The following is a 9097-nucleotide window of genomic DNA, read 5'->3' on the forward strand; positions in this document are numbered from 1 at the left end:
TAAAAAAATGTCATGAATCTCTATCACAATGTTTTAATCATTCTGCCATACTCGATTCAAAAATAGCTTAATCAACGACAATCCATATTAGATATACCTTCGGGTCAACCGACTCGATATATTCATCGATAAGAGCATTAAAAGTTATTGCTTGATTAGAAATATTCAACTCCTTCCGGCTATCAGACCGATTTGTTGTCCTTCGCTGAATTATGGGAACGTATGCAGATACGAACTTCCATTTTAGATCTGTCTGATTATGTATTTATGATTAATATTTTGGTTACACGAAGCCTGAATCTAAACGTACATAAATTTCTGTACATTGAAGGATCTGATCATGCATTAAGCTCAAAACGATTGGCCTAATCCCAACACAAATTATTATAATTTATTATTTATTGCTGATAATAGGTTCTATCCCAAAGCATAAAATAAATAAAAGGGAGCAAATTATAATTTATCCAGAATAAAAAGATTAGGAAAACTGTTATTGTGATTTCAATGAAAAAAATAATGACTCCGAAAACTCTTTAACTTGCCAAGAATAAGAGGTTTTATTGTTAAGCGGCAGTTAAATAGTTTCGATATTTACTAACATTTGGCTAACCCATTATTTAACCACCTTACACCAGCGGGAGTTCTAAAATAATGGGAACCATAGTTAAAGTTTTAGAACGAAGGTTTTACTCAAAGTTCGTCAAGAATATATTGAGATACCATATTCACAAAAATAAATATAAAAATTAAAGACCAATACACTTTAATCTTCATTTTTGTGTTATAAAAGGGAATTATTGAACACAAAAAATCAAAGTTAGTATATTGTATATTATCTTTTTTAGATTATAGCTGATTAAAATAATTTTAAAAATACAGATATAACTAAAAAAAATAATAAAAACAATTATATTGTGCTTTTAATTGCTATTATTTTTTTTGCAGATTTCTTTATTTTATATTGGTCACTATTGCCTTATTTTTTGGATTCGCAATGGATAGTCTTTTTAATTCTAGAATTTTAGACCTTACCATCGACCTCCCACTAAACGGGGGCAAGGGCATGAAGTCTTGGGAACTTGTGGTAAAGTTGGATTTTTTGTTTTATAGAATTATTAATTAATTTATTTAAATTTTATAGTAAAAATTAGAGCGTTTTAGAAATCGGAAATCGTCACCTTTGCTGATCGATTAGCCTATTGGTTATCGGTTATTCCGCAGTTCCCAGGATCTAGACGAAAAACACTGAAATACCATTTCTATTTTCTGGCTTTATTGAGTATAGAATATTTTGATTTATTTATGGGTTGAAAAAATTTAAGCTCTTGTAGATTACAACTATTTCAGTTGTATAGTGATATGGTGGACTAAATTTGGGGAAAGGAATTCCTTATGGATAAATTGGCGATATATCCAGTCTCATGTAAAGTCGATGGTTTTATGCTTTAATGAATGAGTTGTCTATTAAGAAACGACTCATTAATAGGATTGTTATTACCAAATTTACTAGATGTCAGTTATTATTCGGAAGATTAGGTGAATGTTCAAAGTTGAAAAAAAAAAAGTATATAGTTTTCATAAATTGGCCGAAACTTTAGCTATTTAAAAATTGTAATTGAAATTAGTAAGAGTCATAAGGTCATCACTTTTTTTTTTTTTTTTTACCTCTTTCCTAGCCATTTATGACATACAATTGGTTATCTAAAAGGTTACCACTCTGTTCTAACAGGAATAGGCTGGTCAAGTTTTCATTCACTAGAGGCGCACTTAAATAAAAGTTAACTCGCACTGAACAAAATCGAGCTGCAGCACCTGCAGTTACGCGAGTTAAGGAACCGGTATTATAAATTTAAACAATTGCCCCTTGCCCAACTGAACCTATGTCACTTTAGACGTATGGTTCCATATGTTCACATTTTCTAACAATTTTATAGAAAACAAACCAATAAAAACGACTATGTTCCCAGAAGGCCCTTCAGACCCTTCTAACAGCCCTTTCAAGCCCTTAGTATCCTATATCAATAGTAAGGGCTGACACATAGGCAGGTACATGCTGTCATCTCACAATGGACTTCATGGCATCAGTCAAACTATTTTATGGTTAACATATGTAAGTCAGTACACACAAGTCTTAGGTCATGGTCTTTTTCTTAGAATTCCGGCTACCCAAATTCTCACCACGCCTTTTTTCCCCTTCCAGATATTTCCTAAATTATCTGATTGGTCCAAACCCCTTTTCCTATTTCACTATTCCTCCTACCCTCTCTTCTCAAGTGTTCATATATATTTCCTAGACTAGATAGCTAGGTAAGAAGTTAGTAGAAGAGAGACACTCTGTAACAGTAACAGTAATATGTAGTTCTTGTAAATATGTTAGAATAAAGTCATTTTAGTCTTCACTGATTTTTTGTGATATGTAACTCGCGGTAGCTAAGGTGACGCCTTAACTCTTTCTAAAGGCCGTCAAAATATATTTAACACATAATCCTGATATTTGAATTAAACGTAAAAGCAGTTTAAAACTTATTCATTTTTATGTGAGAATACCATCCTGAAACATTAGGAACTTATAAATAAATATCATTAATCACACAGTTCATGTATTCATTGAAATCTAATTCAGTAAATCCTAAATTAAAAAATAAAATGTATATTTTTGTGCATTATTTATTGCAAAAGATCATTTTATTTTCTGGTTCATTTGAATCCATTATTTTAGATTGGTTTTATTATTAGTGCCGATTTCTGGTATCTTTCAAGACATAAATCATCTTCAACAAATGCACGCTCTTCAGATACTATTTTAAATAAATTATGTTTAAATAAATAAATAGTGGAAAGTTTGATGAATTGGTAAATGCATAAACTTAAGGCGCCTCCTGGGAACATTATTAATTTTCTCAGGACTCCTTTCGAGTCTGCTCATTTCCTAGGCACGAGCAGACATCATCAATGAATGACAGGCGTATTCATCACAACCATTGATTACGAATTAGCTAATTCAAATAGCGATGTCTCGGTGGCAGAGGAACTTCGGTTTTAAATTCTTTACCATCTCCTTGGTACATCCTGCATACAAGGCGGTGTCTTCCGAGAAACATTGACAAGCTTCTTTCCCCCTTTCTTTAGCAAGACCTCTAACTAAACAAGAGGAAGCTTTTTTGCAATGCAAGCCTGTAGATGCGTTTAATTATCATAATGTACAAAGGGTTTGCTATTCTTATTCAGACTATACTTCACTATTGAGCTGAATGAAATTAATAAGGTTAGGCCGGCATCACTTTATCCAACTTATTCATCAAAGGGAGATATGTTTTGCCAACATAAAAAAAACAACAAAACAAAACACCTTTGAAAATGTATATATACAAATTATATATACATACACCTTCATGCCATAGCATTTGTAGATATGAGGTAATTATCCTTTAAGACTCTTATACTTCTTAAAATATGAGAATCCACAATAACAGACTCCTTGTATTTTCCTATCTGGCTACTAGTTCAATAGCTGTTTTTATAACGAATTTTCATGAGCTTGCTACAGTCGTTACTGTTTCCTTGATGATGATGATTTTACAATTTTTTTTTCTGACATTTATCTTTATTAGATCTTATGACTCAGGAGTAGTAGAAAGTTTAGGATATATATATATACACATACACTTAGCAGTCCCATTATGTTCACATTCGCAAAAGTTTGAAATCCATGCAGGCTTAGTTAAAAATAATTTCTGATAGTACATTAACAGAATGCTTGTTAAGGTGGCACTGTTCCTTAGAGAATAAAAATTGTAAACGAATTCTATCTAGAAACCCTCAGAAATTATTTTTAACCCTAGAAATACGTTACTTTTTTTTATGGCCATAACTATGCAGTGTTTTTTTTTTTGTTTTGTTTTTTGCTGTATTATTGAGAACAAATCAGTTAGTTTGCAGTCATGACTCCGTAATTCATCAACATTTAGCTGTTAATTGCGTTATCATTCTTCAAAAAAGTATCTTTCGTCTCTAAAAATGATTCATATTATTTTAGCTCAACGTATTACAAACTATTTTCTATATAAATAAGTAATGTAATTTTTTTTTTTAATTTTTAATTTTTTTAATAATAATCGACTACAGATATTTATTACATTGAAATTGTAGCAAGTAAAACAATTTAGAAAATCTAGTTGAAATAAAAATTTTAGAATCTTTTAATCTATTTTTATTTATTTCCTTAATTCTCAATAGTTCCGTATTATTACAAATATGATATAAAAAAAATGTTGGTCCACCACAATCTACAATGGAGAATTTTAGGGTTGCCAATAAAATTCTTTAAAATATTTTCAACGCACTCTGGTTTATTTAAAGCATACGTCACTGAATAAATTAATTAATCCTGCTATTCAAGAGAGAAAAAAATAAAACATCAAATTTACTTGGTGCGACGCAGTTACCAATATATCATGTAAAAATAAAAATATATCACTAAAAAGATATTTTACGATTTCATATCAATATTTGAATTATATTATATTTAGTAAATTATTTGACAAAGAGTTTCTTCTCGTTTTTTTTTTTTTAATTCAAATAGATTTTAGAAATAATTCATCCCGAAGAACATACCTATTAATTTATTACCTCATTCTCTTTGAAAGATATTCTGATCGCACTGAGAATTATTATACCACGCATATGGCAGGTATTTATTACCGCTTAAATTAATGGCTTACCTACCGCCTCTAACACGATTACCACCTATACGACCCACTGTCAGGTTTCTTTCGCATCTTACCTTTCCATGTACACCTCTTCGCCCGAGAGTTCCATTGAATCAAAATACTTCTCTTCTGAGTATAGCCCCTTCGTAAGCTATGTAATTACTGTTTTTTTTTTTCTTTTGACGTCTTAAGAATGTAGGCCAATGTTAGGTATTCCCTGTTAGGTCATCTTATGTCTTCGCGGAACCTTACTTTCGTTGAAAACGTCTTGAGCTCGACAAATAAAGCATTGTGATTGTACACCAGGATGTTACACATTTAAAAAGTGTCCTGTCTCGGAAAAACACAAAAGATAAAATTTGTCAACTATCATTCAGTACTCTTTTGTCCGTAGAAGTGTAACAGTCTGTCCGGTTTAGTGGGTATTTCCACTTCTTCACAGATTTTTTGTATGTTTAACAAAGCAGATCTATCTTCTATTTCCGATATAAACGTGAGTATATTAAGCTGTTAACGTACGAACTACAAGGGGTAAAACAGATGTCCAAAAAAACATTAATGCAAAAAATATGAAATTCAAAGTTTGACTACTTCTGAATATTAAATACTTTGTTTTTTAATGAGAGAGTAATTTTTAAAAAAAAAATTTAACTGTTAACAGTTCATTGATATTGTTTTAACAGGTATAAAACCGTTATTGCATGTTAGGTCTCTTATAAATATGGTCCACTATTTTCACTCGCTAATAACTCAATTAAAAAAAAAAAAAAATGTGATGTTGCCTCTTTTTTCCCTTTAGAAGCTATAATAAAAATTTTTTAAAAGTTATTTTTTTTTTAATCTTTTTTCCAACTGAAAGATTGATTGATTGATTAATTCTGTATTGTTTTTTACAAAAATAGATCATTTGAAGGGGTCTTAAAACATTGTAAATAATCATAAAACATTATCATTTCAAAGTTTAACAAAACAATTTTTTGTAAAAAAAAATTATTTTTAACTAAATGTTACTAGAAATCTAGAAATTAGTGAAACAGTTGTTAATCCTTAAAAAAGGCTCTCATGCACCATAATTACAAATCTGTTGATTAGGTCATAGTTTTGAAATTTTACCTCTGACCAGTTTGAAAAATGTTAATATAACATTTTTAGAGGTACCTCTTTATTTCTTATAGAATAAATACTTTAAAAATTAAGAAATCCGAATGAATGATGTTGGTGCTTGATAATTTTTAATTTATTTTCTGTACCAAATCACGTGTATAAAATTAGAAAGCTGTCTATTTTGATGCTTTTTTAATAGACTAAATTATTTATTTATTAATCATGTCTTCTAATAACGCTTTAACTATACCAAAGGTTGGGACGTTTTGTATTCATGCTGAAAATTAATCATAATTTTGTCTTCAGAATTGAATCTTGGAAGAAACATTTTGATCAATGTAAAAATTTACCAATATCAAAGCTATTAAATTCATGCATTACTTTTATATGTGCTTTGCAAATATATATTTCGAAATAGGCTCTACCTTAGATTTTATTCCTAATAATGAATCAAGCGTTTAAAAAAAAATGAAAAATAAAAATTATGAAATTTATCTTTAGCCTTAAAATATTTGCTGTTGCCTATCTAATGTAAATAGAAAGAAAGCTAAGCTGACCTAATACTAGAAAATTTTTAATATCATTCAATAACTGCATTCTTGAATTTAAAAAAAAATAATTTTTAAGTAAATAAACGTCAACATAATTAAAAGTTCTGAAATACCACGACAGAAAACAAGATAACAACCAACGGTAAATGGATGAAAAGATATAGAGAGTGATTAGAAAATAGCAAACATTATGGAAACATAAATAGTGTGATAGCTTAATTATTATAAGAAGATAAAGATTGTATGAGCTGTGTAATGTTATTATTAAATAATAGGAAAGAACAGATAAATAAACATATGAAAATCTAGTTAGTAAATATATGTGCAAAATGAAATTCATTAAAAATAAAAATAAAGCAATGAAAGAAGTGGGAAATAAAACGTATATGTAGGTAATTAAATATGTAAAAAAATAAGTAAAATAACATGGCCCAGGAAATAAGCATATTAAATTATATAATGCAAAAGAAACAAACGTTTTCCATTCATGCCGTTATCGTGAATTATTATAATGTGGAAATTAATATAAGAAAACGATGTGTGGTAAGATAAAGTGAGTACGCTATTAACTAAATCATTATAAAATTCAATGGAAACGGCACGAAAAAGGTATGGATGGTAGACAAAATGTATAGTGTAAATCGATCTATAGATGGAAAATGTCCCTAACCCTGGAAGGAAAAAAAAGGTTGTACAGTTCCTGACAGTCTACTCGTCCCTGTTGCGCTTTGTTCCAACGTCCCTTGGGCTTGGATAAATTCCCTAGAGTTGGAAGCCGTATTCGCGATTACCACATTGAACATATACGACTGATTCTTTTATTTATGATTAGAGGTCTCATTTCATTTTAGAATACCAATACTAGTAATAAAGGTAACATTTTTTGCTTGCCTATCCTTCGTCCTTGTTAATGTTTAAGAAAAAATATCTGGTTTCTAATCTTTCTAATTCTTCTGGTCTCTAATTCTAAAAAAAATATATATAAAACTCAATCACTCGGTAACTTTGGCTTTTCAAAGTTCTCTTTGCAGTACTTTTCCTCAAAAGTACTAAAACCGAAGTGTTCGGTAAGAGGAGAGCCTCGAGATACCATCCGAGTTAGTGACTATCTGGAATCCATAATTTAAAGTGGCGCTAGAACGGATGCAAAGATCAAAACAAGAATCACAAAGGTAACAAAGCGACGGGGATGCTCAGTGCTCAACTGGTGAGCAACAATTTATTAATAGCAAACAAAACATCTAATCAGTATAAGACATTGGTGAAATTGTAATATTGTATAAGACACATCCCCTCTCATATGGCCCAAAAAAAAAACTCCTGGTAGTGGAAATGGATTATTGGTGGAGAGCAGCAAATAATCAAGGATCGAAGGGGCAGGAAAGGCAGTCAAAAGCAAAAATGGAAGAGAGACACAATATCCTTGAGATGATAGAATAAATTAGACTAAGAAGGTATAGTCACGTATAACAGGTAAATGAAAACAGGGTATCTAGGCTGGTGATGGAGAAAGAGAGTAAAAGAATGGACTGGTAGAGAGAATGCTGACAGCGAAGAGACGAAAGAGGACACAATGGACCGGCAGAGATGTACTTTGAACTGTATTCATTATTACAACCTTAGCTTGGGTGTTTTTTTTAAAGTTTGTGAAAAATAATAGATAAAAACCTATATTTAGGTCATATAATTTAGATCACTTAAGATTTATATAGGGCCTAAAAAAGTCATATTCTCTAAATATGTGTACTCATCTGGATATACTCAAAAGTAAATGTAAAATAAATAATTACTTAAAACCATTGCTATAACTTTTCTATGCGTTGCTATATTTAGGCAAGGTTGTTACATAATAATTCAGGAATATTTTTAAATACTAATTTTTAATTATGATTTTCTTCTGGCTGTATAACAGTATATTTATATATTTATAATAATAATACTCTTTATTTATTCTGGGATTGATCCCTTTAAAATAATATTAAGCTTAGAGCCTTAGAGTGAAATACAAAATAAAAATGAAATTATAAAACGTCATAAAATATAATAAAATAAAGAATTTAACAAGGTTAAAATAAGCAACAATAATTAACAAAATATATAAAATAAGAATAGAAGAAATAAAGTAAAACCATATGTCATATCATAAAACATAAGATGACAAACACTTCTGATATAATTAATAGGAAAAAAATGATAAAAATCAAATATAATTAAACTAAAAATAATAAATGGGAAGGTACAATTTCTACTAATATACATATTTAGAAGAATAAATGAAAATCTGAAACATTAAGTACAGAAAATATATAAACCTGTTTGAAACTTTCAATTGTTATTCCTTCGGAATTGGGTGGACAGAAGGTGATCGAAGATACGGGATTTGAAGGTTGGAAGGGTATTAGAACTACGAATGAAGGAGGGAATAAAATTCCATAGGGATGAGGAACGGATGAGGAAAGATCTACCAAACGCTACGGTTCGATGGGCAGTTACATATAAGTCTGAAGGCCGTGAGCGAGTATTGCGGGAATGCACTAAGGATTTAAATTGAAGGATATCAGAGATGTACGATGTACAGCGGGATTGGATAATTTGGTGGAGGAAGGAAGCAAGAAAATATTTACGACGGAAGCAGTGATAAAGCCACTTCAATTCTTCATAAAATCGGGAGACAGAAGCGTCCCTAGGAACCCCAAAGATGAATCGTACAAAGTAATTAATTAACCGTTTATG

General features: G+C 30.2%; 1 protein-coding gene across 4 annotated transcripts in view; it reads left to right on the forward strand.

Moving 5' to 3' along the window:
* LOC112210022 (growth hormone secretagogue receptor type 1-like) overlaps positions 1-9097 on the forward strand; it is a 372925-nt gene that overhangs the window by 121797 nt on the left and 242031 nt on the right. Inside the window, exon 1 of one of the 4 annotated variants that reach the window (XM_067052408.1) lies at positions 5117-5202. The exons of the other annotated variants lie outside the window; for them this stretch is intronic. The gene's annotated coding sequence lies outside the window, so the exon portion shown is untranslated. Of the gene's footprint in view, positions 1-5116; positions 5203-9097 lie in introns of those variants that run through there. 4 annotated transcript variants of the gene reach the window in all.

This window comes from Halyomorpha halys, unplaced genomic scaffold, assembly GCF_000696795.3.
Source record: "Halyomorpha halys isolate HHAL.00 unplaced genomic scaffold, Hhal_1.1 Scaffold41.1, whole genome shotgun sequence".
Lineage (NCBI taxonomy): Eukaryota > Metazoa > Arthropoda > Insecta > Hemiptera > Pentatomidae > Halyomorpha > Halyomorpha halys.